We start from the raw sequence: 16787 nt of genomic DNA on the forward strand, positions 1-16787 counted from the left end.
GACTATTTACATTGGAAAAGAGACGTTTAAGGGGGGACATGCTCAACATGTACAAGTATATCAAGGGCCAATATAAGGAACTGTCACACACCATCTTTTCTACTAGAAAGGAATCTAGGACACGAGGGCATGAGTATAGATTAGAAGAAAAAAGATTTCATTCAGCTAGTAGAAAGAATTTCTTTACGGTCTGAACAGGCAAACTCTGGAACTCTCTTCCCAGAGAGGTGGTAACGGCTGGCTCATTAAATGCGTTCAAGGCAAAGTTGGACAAACATTTACTGGATAAAAACATCCATGGGTACAAATAAGAAATATAATCTGTCTGTAAAATATCAGAACCTACCAAATCAGCAATGGATATCTATACCAGGTTGAACTAGATGGACGCAAGTCTTTTTTCAGCCTTACCTACTATGTAACTATGTAACTGCATTTCTGGCCTTGGTAGGGTTTGTCATACAGGCCTCTACATTGTGAAATCACAAAATTAGCAAACACTTCCAACTAACCCTCCCAAAATAGTAATGTTGGTTATGTACCATAAGCAACACACAAGAGATAGCACATTTATCAGCGTACCCCCCCTACCTGCAGTTCCCACCCGTTGCCTTATTACTGCTAAATCTCAGTGCAGCAGAGGAACCAATGAGGTCCAGGAGCTAAGATTTTGTATCAGATATCCTGTATTCAATCAATAGCCCTCTATTAAATCAGATCTCTCCATCCTAGGAACATTGGCAATCCCCTGACAGTGCCAATGTCTGATCTGGCGTGCGTTCAGCAGGCCGGGTGGTTGAAATCTTGATGCCAGAATCCCACTGGTGGGCACAACACCAGAGCTGGAATCCTTACATCACTAGAAATGCCGACACAGAATTCCGACAGCCGAAATCCCAATCGTAAGTATGCCGGGGACTGTAAGCGCTAGGGGGTGTTTAGATTTAGGCACTATAGGGTGTTAGGGTTGAGGGGGGGGGGGGGTAGGTTAAGGGTTAAGCAATAAGGGGCCCATTTATTACGGATTGTTACTGCCCAAGATCACACTGTAAAATGTGATCCTATCTGCTGGATGTATCATCCCTGACATGTAGGGACAGGGCTCCGAAAGGAACCCATCCCTGCGATGTGCTGATCCGGGACCCTTGGGGGTCTGCGCATGTGCGGTTAGAGCTGACCCTGCTGACTGCACTGCCCCGGTGGCAGTGCGATCCGTAGTCCATAGCTACAATGGGCTACCGCTATCTCAGAATGGCAGTAGCACAGGGATGTGATGCGATGTTGATACATCCAGCAGCTTTGCATCCCCCATAGAAACCGATGGGGGGTGCGGCTGACGGTGATGCAGGGGGGATCGCAGCAGGGAACAGATATGTCTGCTGCGGTCCCTCCTACATACATTCGGGTGATACTTAATTTTTGGCCGCAATTATTGAGTCCTTAGTACAGGTGACTAGATCACATTGTATCAGCAGATGATGCCAGTGTGAGACCTACAGTCTGAAAGCATATGCCTCGCAATCATACTTGTTTACCATCCAGAGAGAATTTGAAAAGGAGATAATGATATGTAGAACTACAGCTATATAAATGACGATTAACATGTGTTCATATTCAACAAAAAAGAGCTACATGAGATTTCTGCTTCACTTTAATATAATTACATTTAACTGGAACTGTAACGCTTCGACATCAGATAGAGATCTGTGACATTTATATATTCCTAAACGCACTTCAGAAATAGAAAGTAAACTAAATCAGACAGTTTAATGCACAAAGAAATATGTAATGCTAAAGACAGGTTGTAAATGCACCTGCTCGCCAATTGTTACTCTGACATTTGCAGCAGTCTGTATCATGTTCTGTGCCTCAGTCCAGCACAAAGTGGGTTAATAAGCGTTGCCGATTAGGCTGCCATATGCAATAGATGCATAATGTGACTTTGACAAATTATGTTGTCTGGAGAATTGTTTCCATGCTCGTTTTCCCCTGGAAACTGAAAAAAAAGAGTGAAAAAAAGATTTTTGTTGCCAATCTACTTTGTAATCAACAAGTTCTGTCTGTAATGTTTGAGTTAAACCAGGGAGTCTTGGATATGGTACGGTGGGAGAGTAGTATGTAGGAAATGCAGCGTGCTCCCCTGCCCCACCTACAGACTGGTTACAAGAGGGACAAAAACAGCCACAGTGCAAAAATAATCTAACGTTTTACTGAGTAACTGGTTCCAAGAGGCCAGACACACACCAGAGAGGCTGAAATGGGATATTGGACATAAAAAAGCCATAAATTGTAACTATAGCTTACATACAGATGAGGTTACAAACATTAGATATTCCTGATAATACAGCTGTCCATTCACTAAGAACCAGTCAGCGCCAGAGCAGTGCGATTTTCCACCCTGTCCCGCCCCTGAATAGGTGACATCATGCTAAGGGGCGGGCTGACTGCATCAGGATGAAGAGCACTGGGCGGATCATCCTTAGGATGCTTCGACTCGCACAACCCTTGTTATGGCATTGGAGCCAGTGACATCACATAAGCTGGGCCCAATTCAAACCTACTCGCTGGGCTGTAAGTGTTCAGAGACCAACGAGCAGGTAAAGCCGCTCCACCGAGCTCCCCCACCTGCCACCTTTGCACGGCTGAGCATGCATTCTCAGCCCACCATCGAATGATTTTTCCCCTGTTCACAAGCGCCGATTAAATCTAGACTTACTCAGTGCTGCGAAGGCTGTGGGAAGAAGGATGCCGCTGCTGATCTCAGCACCCCTCTCTCCCAACAGCCGGGAACCACCTGTGTTTTCTGGGGCACTCGAAGATTGCAGCCTATCCACTCACTAGGAACCAGGGACATCACTGAGGTCGCAGCCTATATATATTGATTATTGACCTCTTGGTTGTTTTCCTCTGAATAGGTTTTATTATTGCACTCCAGTGTCTTGAAGCACTAATGTTTAAAAAGTATTTATAAAATGTATTTATACTAGACAATAAAAACATTTATTTAAACTTTAGAATCATGATAAAAAGAATTTACAATGTAAACATATTGTCACAATAAGGCCTTGGTAATTCTACTGTGAAAAAAATTGGATAAAATTAAATGCAGATTATCAATAAAAACCTACTGGTTCCCCAACAACATGCATAATTAGTAACGCTTTGATGTATTAGCAGTATCAATGTTATTCATTAATATAAGCAAGCATAGGATTAGCTAGATGTGACTGTATTAGTAGCAATTGTAGCAAAGTCCTTTAGTGGCAGATATTATACTGCAGACAGCGAATTCATATAGATATTAATGAGATTATTTGTTCCAATGAAGAAGCATTCATGAGATTGTTAGTTCCGATAAAAGAGCATGTAGTTGAACCCGTTAATTTGTTACTATGTCTGGCCAGACAATGGGACCCATTTATCAAGTAAGATTTGCGGCTAAATCCCTGAAAACACCCGTTTTCGGGGGTTTACTGCAAATATTATGTTTCCCTGAATCTCCGATCCCTGCTGCGATCCCACCCTGCAGCGCCGCCGGCCGCATCCCCCATAGGTTTCTATGGGGGATGCGAAGCTGCCCGATGTATCAACATCGGGCAGCCTGGCTTCGCACCCCTGGGCTATCGCCATTATGATATGGCGATAGCCCATTGTAGCCTATGGCTACACTTTGCACTGCCCGAGCAGGGCAGTGCAGTCAGAGGGGTCGGCGGGGGTCAGCACATAACCGCGCATGCGCTGACCTCCCAGGTTCCGGGTTAAGGCTTCGCAGGGAATGTCCCCCCAGTATGATAAATTCCTGCGGTATCATCTGATACCGCAATGCGATGCCCGGCGTTGTAATCACGCCGGGATCGCGATAGATTGATAAATGCGCCCCAATATGTGAACAGTACCTTACAGATTGACACGGGGCGATGTATCATAAGTCTCCCAGTTGCTGGTGCTTATTAACCCAAGAAAAGGCAACTTTATCCAGAGTAGAAATTTGTTGGATACTGAATCCAAAAGGTGTTTAAATACCCTGATGCATTTTGCCGCCTGCTTTTGGGCTATCAGCGGCTTTCTCAAAGAGATATGGTAAGAAGAGCAAGCTGTCATGATTCAGATATTTATAGTACCTGAGAATGGTTGGTGTGTATGGCGTTATGCGGTTATGCCGATGGCGCACTTCCGGTTCCGGCTTATCCCGGCATTCGCATGTACTGCCGGTATCTCTGTGAATGTCGCACTTCCGGTTCCGGCTTGTGTCTCACGGGCATCAGTGTGGGCGGTATTTTGCACTCCAAGTGTATATTGCTGTCATCCTATGGATGTTTCTCATATGTATCTGGACGGCCGTGGCCTCTCTGTTAGCAGTTTGTATAGCCACTTTATATCTCAATATCTGAGGCTATGGCGGCCATGTTGTTTACTAGTTACCTGTGCGCGTCCAAAAGGAGCAGCACTTGAATTACCCCATTGGGCGCCATCTAGTGGCCGCCGGCGCAAACAAAGTAGAATTCCTCCCACAGAGGAGCAGCTAGCTTCAGGGGTTCATTTATCAATATTACCACGGTGGGATGTATCATCCCCTGCTCGTTGGGACAGGGCTCCAAAAGGAGCCCATCCCAGTGCTACTCTCAGCCGGAGGTTGAGTGTTGAACACCCCGCCGACCCCGCTGACTACACAATCTCAGAATGGCAATAGCCCAGGGATTGCGAAGCCGGACTACCCGATCTTGACACATCGTGCAGCTTCACAATCCCCCAGAGAAACCTATGGGGGAGGCGGTGGTACAGGAGGGATCGCAGCAGGGATCGGAGATTCCTGCTGTGATCCCTCCTACATACATTCGGGGGATACTTAATATTTGCGGATAAACTTTTGGGGATTTTGCTGCAAATATATCATGATGAACGGGCCCCTATAGCCTTTTATTACATATGATAGCCTATAGTGTTTATGAGGGAATTAACGCCATAAGCATCATTAAAAGTAATCAGCCAATCCCGTAACAGGGACCTCCTAATAACTAAGGCGTTTGCACAGCAGGTCTGTACATGCGTATTTTCACTGATACGCATGCGCAGACCCGCACCATCGGTCCCCAGACCGAATTTGCTCAATAACAAGCGATCTTGAATCAGGCCCATGGAACAAACACATCATGAAACTATCCTATAATAAACTTCCTACTGCTGAAATTTGAGCATTTAAAGCAAGCAGGTTAATTTTGGGCGCCCGTCGTGCTACAGGGCGTTTACTGTAACAGTCTCCGGAGAAAGGGCCCAGTGTGTGTTGCCACGAGCGCCTCTATCAGCTGTGCTTCAGAAACACGTCCCAACTTTTCATGTGGCCGGGGAGTCAGCTGCGTTACACTATAAAATGCATTTTCCTCTGGATCACTAATCTGCGTAAATACAGCTCGCTGCTGACCTTTAGCCCTCGCTCCAAACATTCAGCTAATACCTTCAGAAAACACATCTTCCCGTTCAGCTGCATCCAGTCCCTTAATGTGTTGGCTTAGTTCTGCCAGGGTCTTACAGATCTGAGAGATTCCTCCAGCTACTGGGATGTGCTGTTCACATGGACAGAGGCTGTTTCATTGCTACATGAAGGCTATTTTTATTGTACCATACTTATGGCGGTATAAGAAGTTCTATAGCCAGAATTGTCAGATACAGCTCATCCCTGCATTTCAGTCTGACATTACAACGTACACCTTTATGTATGTATGATTGTTTTTTCTATAGCGCACTCATATTCTGCATCGCTTTTTTAGAGAATATTTGATCTTTCGGTACTTGTTTCCTAGCACGGCCACAAATCTTGGCCATCGGGGGTAATTTTAGTGGCCTGCGACGCGACCGACGCGATGCCCCCGATTTTTCCATTGAAATGCATTGAAAACAGTGAAAAATCGGGTCGGTCGCGTCGTGTGCGCCTAAAAATGCTTAAATGGTCCACCCGCGATGGCCGCGATTTCCCCATAGGGAACAATGTTAAATGCCTCAATTTAGCCGCGATGCCCCCGATTTCCCATAGGAAACAATGTTAAATGGGTAAATTTACCCAAATCATCATAGGGAAGCATGGTAAATGGGCCAGAAAGCCCAAAAAACACCCCTGACCAGTGAAATGTCCCCCCAAAAGTAGTTCACGCCACCCCGCGATGAACGTGAACCCGAAGCGTGGCGAGCGCAGCGAGTCCGCGAGGGGCGGCGGTACGCGTCCTCCGACCTTTTCATACCCCTACTATCCACTAGGGCGTGGAGTGATAATAGAATAGTGTGGCGAGCGCAGCGAGCCACCGAGCCCGAAGCGTGGCGAGCGGACGCGGATACCTTCACAGGTAAACGCGTCCCTTCGCGGGCTTCACAGGTATCCGCGTCCCCTCGCAGGGCTCGCTGCGCTCGCCACGCTTCGGGCTCGGTGGCTCGCTGCGCTCGCCAAACTACTCTATTCTCACTCCACGCCCTAGTGGATAGTAGGGGTATGAAAAGGTCGGAGGACGCGTACCGCCGCCCCTCGCGGGCTCGCTGCGCTCGCCACGCTTCGGGTTCACGTTGATCACGTGGTGGCGTAAACTACTTTTGGGGGGACATTTCAATGTTCAGGGGTGTTTTTGGCCCATTTACCATTGTTCCTATGATAATTTGGGTAAATTGAGCCATTTAACATTGTTTCCTATGGGAAATCGTGGTCATCGCGGGTAAATTGAGGCATTTAACATTGTTCTCTATGGGGAAATCGCGGGCATCGCGTCTGGCCCATCGCACCCGATTTTTTTGCGCATGCGATGCCCGCGATGGCTCCGATTTTACCCCCGATGACCGCGATTATGATCGTTGTGGCCGTGCTAGGAAACAAGTACCGATCTTTCAACTCAGTCTCTGCCTCAGTGGAGCTTACAATTTATATTCATTACCACACACTATGTACACATACACACACTAGGACAAAACAGTGTACTTCCCCATCTTTGCGGCACCGCTTACGCTACGGAACTTACGTAGCACCATTGTCCACTCTTCGGGCTCGGTGGCTCACCACAACTTTACAACTTTACCAAAGGTAATAGATGGTGGCATGGACATAGGAGGGTGGCGTGGATCCAGGAGGGTAGGGTACTTCCTCAATGAAAATCCTTATGTATCAGTTAAGTAGCAGCTTTCTTTTTTGCTGGGAGCCAATTAACCTACCGTGATATTTTTTGGAATGAGGGGGGAAACCGTAGAACTCTAAGGAAACCCACACAAACATGGGGAGAATATACAAACTCCACACAGTGAGGGCCATGGTGGGAATTGATCTCATTAAACCATCAGGACTGTCCATATGTTTAGTAGCTCACCTTGTCAGTACAGCCCATTCTATACTACTCCCTCTGCATGTTCTGCCACATCCAGACACATCTTTACTTGTACATGTGTCATACAAGATGAAGCACCTCATATATCTACTGCTAGCCAACCAGTGTCATCACCTTATCCATGGCAGTACTAGCCAACCAGTCATCACCTTATCCATGCCACTGCTAGCCAACCAGTGCCATCATAAGTACTGCCAGAGAGTCCCATCACCTCCTGGCCTAAGTACTACCAAAGAGACCCATCACCTCCTGGCCTAAGTACTGCCAGAGAGTCCCATCACCTCCTGACCTAAGTACTGCTAGAGAGTCCCATCATCTCCTGACCTAAGCACTGCCAGAGAGTCCCATCACCTACTGGCCTAAGTACTGCCAGAGAGTCCCATCACCTCCTGACCTAAGTACTGCCAGAAAGTCCCATCACCACCTGACCTAAGTGCTGCTAGAGAGTCCCATCACCTCCTGCCCTATGTACTGCCAGGGACTCCCATCACCTCCTGACCTAAGTACTGCTAGAGAGTCCCATCACCTCTTGACCTAAGTACTGCCATAGAGTCCTATCACCTCCTGGCCTAAGTACTGCCAGAGAGTCCCATCACCTCCTGACCTAAGTACTGCTAGAGAGTCCCATCATCTCCTGACCTAAGCACTGCCAGAGAGTCCCATCACCTCCTGGCCTAAGTACTGCCAGAGAGTCCCATCACCTCCTGACCTAAGTACTGCCAGAAAGTCCCATCACCACCTGACCTAAGTGCTGCTAGAGAGTCCCATCACCTCCTGCCCTATGTACTGCCAGGGACTCCCATCACCTCCTGACCTAAGTACTGCTAGAGAGTCCCATCACCTCTTGACCTAAGTACTGCCATAGAGTCCTATCACCTCCTGGCCTAAGTACTGCCAGAGAGTCTCATCACCTCCTGGCCTAAGTACTGCCAGAGAGTCCCATCACCTCCTGGCCTAAGTACTGCCAGAGAGTCCCATCACCTTCTGTCCTAAGTACTGCCAGAGAGTCCCATCACCTCCTCACCTAAGTACTGCCAGAGTCCCATCACCTCCTGGCCTAAGTACTGCAAGAGAATCCCATCACCTCCTGACCTAAGTACTGCCAGAGAGTCCCATCACTTCCTGACCTAAGTACTGCCAGAGAGTCCCATCACCTCCTGACCTAAGTACTGCCAGAGTCCCATTACCTCCTGACCTAAGTACTGCCAGAGTCCCATTACCTCCTGACCTAAGTACTGCCAGAGAGTCCCATCACCTCCTGACCTAAGTACTGCCAGAGTCCCATTACCTCCTGACCTAAGTACTGCCAGAGTCCCATCACTTCCTGACCTAAGTACTGCCAGATAGTCCCATCACTTCCTGACCTAAGTACTGCCAGATAGTCCCATCACCTCCTGGCCTAAGTACTGCCAGAGAGTCCCATCACCTCCTGACCTAAGTACTGCCAGAGAGTCCCATCACTTCCTGACCTAAGTACTGCCAGATAGTCCCATCACTTCCTGACCTAAGTACTGCCAGATAGTCCCATCACCTCCTGACCTAAGTACTGCCAGAGAGTCCCATCACCTCCTGACCTAAGTACTGCCAGAGTCCCATTACCTCCTGACCTAAGTACTGCCAGAGAGTCCCATCACCTCCTCACCTAAGTACAGCCAGAGAGTCTGTCAACTGTCAACCAATAGTGGTCAACCTTTTGACTGTCGACCTAAACACTGTCGACTGACGACCTAATGGCCGCATTCCGTGAAATCACCTATGAAAGACTGAGCTCTAACTGAAAACACATCTAGTAAATGATCACATAGTTTAGCAGTACTCTGCGATCAGTGTGACGGTCAGGGGGATTATAGGAGCTGGCAGGGCCCGTTGGCTCCACCACAGCTGAAGAGGCACCGATTACCTACCTCCGCTATACAGTTACCCCCCAAACCACACATTGCTGCACATTCATAAAACAGACGTGGGTTTAAATTTGTCAAGTATTCAAGGAAATGGCTCCTGACGAGCTGGGGGCACATTACACAAACCTGTACTGAGTGAGAGCAAAAACAGGGACCTGTTGTTCGCTTTTGTGAGTAAATATTTCTCGGTCAAACCGTTTGGGGTTTTGTTACATGGAAAGTCGCCTCTATCCCCATAAGCGTTGCTAGCGAAACATTTCAGTCTGAGTTCTCTCTCCGTGCTTCGCTGGGAACAGGGCTGGTTCCTTGGCCTGGGCCCAGGGCTCAATCCACTCACATTAGCAATAAGATCCGTACGCAGACCTGTTTCTGTGAAACTATATCGCTTCTTGGAACTGTGAGGTCCCACAGACATATTTCTAAATCAGCCAGGCTCAAGTGTGGTTGGAGGACACATTAAGGTAATTGCAGGCTATTGCAGAAACTCACTGTCATTGAAATGCTTGGGAAATTATGCTTTTTTCCAGCAACCCTGTTCTGGGAGAACGCTGAGATTTTGACTGATTTTGGAGGGAGCAGAGTGGGAGTTAATGTGGTCGGCGATAGATTACGTGCCCACCCTGGAGCTGGTAAGGAAATTGTGGGAGGAATGAGATTGGGTATCTGATTGGAACTGGCCATTTCACCTCTATCAGCAGCAGTGACTTTGTGAGTGTAGGGCTTGTTACGTAGCTAGCCCCAGATGAACTGAGGTTGGGGTGCTGGGCGGCTGCTAACCTTGACCGTAACCATGAATAGATTGCAGATTTATAGGGTAACTTGCTGGGAGTGCCATTTATTATAATATTGTTTTTTTGGAGGAATGGTGTCATATAAAATAGTTATAGAGATAAAATGTAACTATACTGTATATAAAAGGCTAAATCCTCCTCGCCTTTTTTGAGGTGAAGCACCGCCAGTGAACACTAGAGGCCACTCGATAGACCACATTACTCCTTAACAGAATGTGAAACCAAATTATATGTTTCAAACTTGTTGGAAATGGGCCCTTATTCTGGTTCACTTGCAAAGGCAAATTCCTTCTCAAATGGACAAAACCATGTGCACTGCAGGGGGGCAGATGTAACATGTGCAGAGATATTTAGATTTGGGTGAGTTACTTTGTTTCTGTGCAGGGAAAACACTGACTGCTTTATTTTTACACTGCAATATAGATCTCACTTTGATGTAAAACTCCACCCAAATCTAATTCTCTCTGCACATGTTATGTCTGCCCCACCTGCAGTGCACATGGTTTTGTCCATTTGAGAAGGAATTTGCCTTTGCGAGTGAACCAGAATAAGGGCCATGGAGAGAAGGAACTGTGAAGACAGAGATTGGAGGTAGGAGCAGATAAGGACAAAGCCATCATTTTAACTAGTTAATGCTATAATAGGCTTTCAGAAGCCTTTTATCCTGTGTGGGTACAGGTGTTTTGTCCCAGGCACCCACTTCTGACCCTAGGTTCCCTACAGTTAGCTTTAGGGCTTTATTCTGATTATGAATTAAGGCTAGGTACACATCAGGATGAAGGGCAGTCGTGCCGGTGGTCAGGACAAATACCCTTCACCCAAGACCATCTCAGATTGCCCGTATACACTAAACAATTTAATGAACACTGGAAACATATCTTATTCATCCTTCATCAAACGGCGCACACAATATATCTTCTGATTGGCCGTACAGCATAGCCAAACAGTAGGTGGACAGGTTGGAAACAGTAGGTGAACAGTAGAGAAACGGTAGGCAGATAGGATGGAAACAGCAGGTGGACAATAGGTGGACAGGATGGAAACAGTAGATGGACAGTAGGGGGACAGGATGGAAACAATAGGAGGACAATAGGGAAACCGTAGGTGGACAATAGGGAAACCGTAGGTGGACAGTAGGGAAACAGTAGTTAAACAGTAGGTAACAGTAGATGGACAGTAGGGAAACAGTAGATGGACAGGGTGGAAACAGTAGGTGGACAGTAGGGAAACAGTAGGCGGACAGTAGGTAACAGTTGGTGGACAGTAGGTAACAGTAGGTGAAAAAAAGGTGGACAGTAGGTGACAGTAGGTGGAAAATAGGTGGACAGTAGGTAACCGTAGGCGGAAAGTAGGTGGACAGCAGGGAAACAGTAGGCGGACAGTAGGCAACAGTAGGTAACAGTAGGTGGACAGTAGGGAAGCAGTAGGCGGAAAGTAGGTGGATAGTAGGGAATCAGTAGGCGGACAGTAGGGAAACAGTAGGCGGAAAGTAGGTAACAGTAGGTAGACAGTAGGTAACAGTAGGCGGACAGTAGGTAGACAGTAGGTAACAGTAGGCGGACAGTAGGTAACAGTAGGTAGACAGTAGGTAACAGTAGGCGGACAGTAGGGAAACAGTAGGCGGAAAGTAGGTGGATAGTAGGGAATCAGTAGGCGGACAGCAGGGAAACAGTAGGCGGAAAGTAGGTAGACAGTAGGTAACAGTAGGTGGATAGTAGGGAATCAGTAGGCGGACAGCAGGGAAACAGTAGGCGGACAGTAGGTAACAGTAGGTAGACAGTAGGTAACAGTAGGTGGATAGTAGGGAATCAGTAGGCGGACAGTAGGGAAACAGTAGATGGACAAAAGGGAAACAATAGGCAGACACCTTTTCATGTGTCTACCTTTTTTCATGTCGACCTTTTGTCCCTGCCGACATTTTGACCCTGTGTAACTTCCCCATGTCGACCTTTTCCCATGTCAACAATTTGACCCTGCTGACCTTTTGACTCTATTGGCCTATTGCACGTCGATTGATTGTCTATCTAGACACTGTCTATCTAACAATCCACACCCGTCTGTCTATGTATGCTTGGAGGGAGGGGTAAAGCGGTTTGGAAGAGTTATTATTCATAGTATTGTAACTCCATCCCCCAGTAACGTTATTATCTGCCAATCTCTGGCCGCATTATTGATGTTGGCTCGGTAGTGAGAGCAGTCAGATCAGAACAGGTACATCAAACGCTGGCAGAAATATGATGTGCGCTGATAATCCGTCCTATCTGCCACTAAGCTAACACTTTGCTGGCAGGTTCCCCTCCAAATTGCTGTATTTACACGTAGCACAAACATATCACCTGTTTATGCAGAGCAACAGAACAGCGGCCCCCACTTCTCATGTTATCAAAAAGGAAACACTAGGTGGGTGTGGGGCTGTGTCCAAACTGCTACAACAATAGAATAACAATGGTCAGGGATTCATCTCCACGCCAACAACATAACCCAGCTCACCCCTTCACACAGCCTGTCCCACTCTCCTCCGGCAGCTAATGGGTGAAGATCCCCAGCCTCCAACAACTCTATCTTATACTCTGGGAGAGGTTCTCCGCAGTCATGGACATTGGGCCAAGGGATCAGGCTGAGGACACGGCCACCGGTCACTGACTACAGGCTGTGTCTGTAACTTGTCCCAATTGGACGGAGAAGTGGTTGATTTTGGCCCGTCTCTGCGGCATGCGTTACTGTGATTTGCCCGGGAACGTTGCTGGATAGAGTTACAGCCAAGAGGGCAGGAATATTTAAGTGCATAGTGATTAAGAAGTTCTGAGCCTGCATTTTTATGAAACCCTGCTGTGTGTACCCTACCTAGGAGAGTCACAGGAGGGGCAGAGGTTCTGTGCCTCATTACCAAGTCAATGTGACAGCGCCCAGCTTCTGAGGACAGGCTTCTATACGCAATGAAACCATGACAACAAATGGTGATCAGGGCAGAGCAGTATACAGAGATGTATCAAAACTCGCTGGCTTGCCCACATCTTTGATGGTGGTCATCCGGTGCATGTGTAGGAGCAGATTTGTATCCATGACAACAGCCGCAGTGCCCCTTAATCCACAGCATGATTAACATATTCCGTAGTCGTTTGAGGGAGTGGAAAGGGTGGCAATGGTCAGCGTTTCAGAAAACGGGGGATATAGATCCACATCTCTGCGTACTTGGCGTTACAGGCTTCAGCAATGTGAATTCGCCGGTCATCCTGAGTAACCTGAGGGTCAGGGAAATGATCTGATGCTTCATCCTTGGATGCAGCAGGGGATAAGGGAAGCCGGCAGGAGGTATCTGTGTACATAAGACGCCTCATGCGACATAAGCATAGTTTAGCACAGCTTCTGTAGCTACTGCGTCCATCTTTGTATCCGGCCTTTGCTGAGGTATTCACTTATACTAGAGTACCTTGTCCTTAAATATTGCGCCAACAATTCCCTATATAGCTCTCAACGGTCCAAATCAAGGTGGGGCAGTCCTAATTTCAGAACTCTGACTGCCTTACAAATGGTATGCAGGAGTCTAGGTCGACAGTCAAAAGGTTGACCACTATTGGTCGACAGTCTGTAGGTTGACACAGTAAACAGGTGGACAAGGATAAGGTCAACGTGGTCTAAAGGTGAATATTGTCAAAGAAAGGTCCCTATGGGAAAAGGTTGTTGTGATTTTTTTTTCATGATATAAAAAAAAAAAACTAAAAAACTACTTTACCATCCCAGTGGGCATAGAGGAATATAATAGTACAGTGCCCAAAGCATGGCAAGCGCAGCGAGCTATGTAAGGGGACACGGTACACTTATACAGTGTCCATGTAGACCTGTGTTGACCTAGACAACAAAAAAACACGTGAAAAACTCATGTTGACCTTTTCCCAAATCGACCCATTTCATTCTGACCTTTTTAACCATGCCAACTTTTTGACCTAAATGTCAACCAATAGTGGTCAATCTTTTGACTGTTGACACTGTTGACCTTATGAAACCATAAAGGTGGCCATACATCAGAAAGATATTGCACCCAATCATACAATCTCAATTGATTGTAAGATGGATTGTGTGCACATCGTGTGCACACAATCATACAATCACACAATCTCCCGGCCCTGGGAGATTAGAGGATTGGTCCTCTGATCTGACGTGCTTCACGTCAGATCAATTGGGATTGGGAGCAGATTGCATGTGCTTTTATGCACATGCAATTTGTCTTTAGATGGCTCATACAACCAGAGTCATGCGACACTCCCTCCCAGACTAGCAGAGAAGAGAGGTGCAGCTTCTGGCGGCCCGTGGCAATGAAGATGCTGGGAGTCGCAGAAGTATCCAAGCGGCAGACAGGTGGGAGGCTGAAGAGAGCGGTGGACATCCTTTTGCACAATTCTGGCACTACTCTGAAAACGTTTTTCAGAGGATTGCTGCATTCGGGCTATTTAATAACGGCATAACACAGCAGATGTGAGCAGATTGGTAGTTGCTGGCAACCTGTTAATTAAAAAAATAAATACAAAAATTGATTTTTGGTACTCGCATCCTTTTGATCTTAGTAGGTCAGCCCCCTATTTAAATGAAGCTTCAATCAAGCAGCAGAAGGATTGTGTGATGGATTGTATGATTGATTGTATTTGATTGTGAGTAGATTGTGTGTCCAAGGACTGCCGGTCAAAGGAAAATTGGACACAATCATGAGCGCAATCGATCTTAAGATCGATCTTTCAGATGTATGGCCACCATTACCCTTCTAAATTAGGAGTGCCTTGTCGTGACTGGTCAGGCAGTTGAGGTATCTACTGTGTTGTGGGTAGCAGCCATAGGGAATGAGACAGAAGAGGACCCTTGGACACCCCACTGTGCAGGAGCCATCTAACAGCCTACAATAGCTCCACCTTATGGTTTCCAGACAATACTCGGGAACCAGCAGGTTACAAATGCGTTTTCTAACTTATCTTCAAAATGACCATATTTGTCCATACTAGAATGTCTGCTCAATCTCTGACACCCTCGCAGCGGGTTGGCTGATACTGGTATTAGCGTAGTCACAAATAACGTTAGACTGGTCACAGCAGCGTGCGCTACAGAATGAGCCCCATAGCGGGTAAAGCTACAGTAAACAGTGTTTTTGACACACAAATGGAAGCCAATCCCATCCGGGGCATGATTTAGGGTCTAATTCAGTACCGCTCGCTAAGCAGCAGCTGTTTGCTGAACCCCCTCGCCACCAAATCCCCCCGGTACGATGCAAGGGTATGTACGAGAACACATTCCCTCGCATGCGGCCGAAAGGGAGAGAAATCATTCGATGGACGGCAAACATTGAATGATTTCTCTCTCCATCGGAAATAATAGTAAGTCTAGAATTACTTTTATTTCCGTCGGCGTCCACCGAAGAGGGGGCAGACGCTGACGTCATGTGACGTCAGCCGCCTGCCCCCGGCAGGCATCATCCCGCCTGCGTTCCCAGCGTTTTCATTAGAACACCCTTAAAATGGTTGGTGCTTCCCTGCTCCGGCCCTGTCTCCGCCCCCGGCCCTCCCTCCCCGCAACTCGCATAAGCCGTTCAGTACTGGGGTTTGCACATGCGCATGTGCAAATCTGACCTTCAGAGCTGGGGCCGAATTCAGATCGATATGAGCGATCCTGAATCGCCCCATTAGTATCTTATTAAGCTGGTGATGCATCAACTAGGGCAGCGGTAGAACCACCGTTTGAGTTACAGACTTGCATGAGAACTATATATATAACTGTGGGAAGTAGATACTTCGGGAGGAAGAACTGCATTTGTACCGGGCCACATTGTACTGTTGCCTGGTACAAACGTAGCTGGCCGTGGCCACCAGGGCTGAGTCACAGTTGCCATTATTACTGTGCTGTCATACTTCATACATAAAACGATATAAACATACTTGGTAATGTTCTGCAAAACCTTTGTGGTGCCCCCTGAATAAAGGATTATAATAATAATATAAATGTACTGATGGCATGGCATCGTTGTCTATGGTAAATAGACAGCCCAACGCTCCATCTCATTGTTCCTGTGATCCTGTATCTTTCCAAGGAAGCACTAAGTGGAATAGAAGCCAGAAAACAGATGTCCGTAAAACATGGGTAAATCCATAGGTATTTATCTAAGGGCCTTATCCATTACCCGGCAGGAGGGACCTGGGCCGGAGCAGCTGGCTGCCTCAGCTCTCAGCAGGATTCCGCACAGTGTCACAGGGTATTAGCTACTTATAATGAAGATAACCTGGATGGAGGCTGGCATCCTCAGATACCATGCAGCTGTTGCAGTTCGGGGTGTCCGGGCTGTAAATCATAGGCCTGACGTGGCGCACAGTTGTGGTCCTGCTATAGTCTTACTATGTGCATCTGCTCAGCCGGGCAACAGGCACCCTATCATGGACACTGAGAGTTATGGAACACCGAGATGTCACATTACTGGCCTGTATTTGTAGATAGACTACTGTATATGGGGTTTATTTACTAAGATGGAAGTTCTATTGAAGATGAGATGTTTCAATGCAACATTCACATTCTATCTATCTTCTAGAAGCTGCTGAATAAATAAGTCGTAGATTCTGATGCTACGGGTAACATCCCATCTTCAATAGAACTTATACAGTATATTCGTAAATAAATCCCTATGGGTCAGCATAGGTAAAGCTGGGCATACAGCACTGCAATTCCTCGCAGCAGTGTGCGCCCAGCCGATCCATCACAAGTTGTCC

At 47.1% G+C, this 16787-nt stretch overlaps 1 long non-coding RNA gene across 1 annotated transcript in view; it reads left to right on the top strand.

The window, feature by feature from the left end:
- Positions 1-16787, top strand: part of LOC146045650 (uncharacterized) — a 39272-nt gene that overhangs the window by 2377 nt on the left and 20108 nt on the right. Inside the window, exon 2 of the long non-coding RNA XR_014465539.1 lies at positions 733-902. This is a non-coding gene — a long non-coding RNA (uncharacterized LOC146045650). The remainder of the gene's footprint in view (positions 1-732; positions 903-16787) is intronic.

The sequence above is a fragment of the Crinia signifera genome, chromosome 11, assembly GCF_055691185.1.
Source record: "Crinia signifera chromosome 11, ASM5569118v1, whole genome shotgun sequence".
Classification (NCBI taxonomy): Eukaryota; Metazoa; Chordata; class Amphibia; order Anura; family Myobatrachidae; genus Crinia; species Crinia signifera.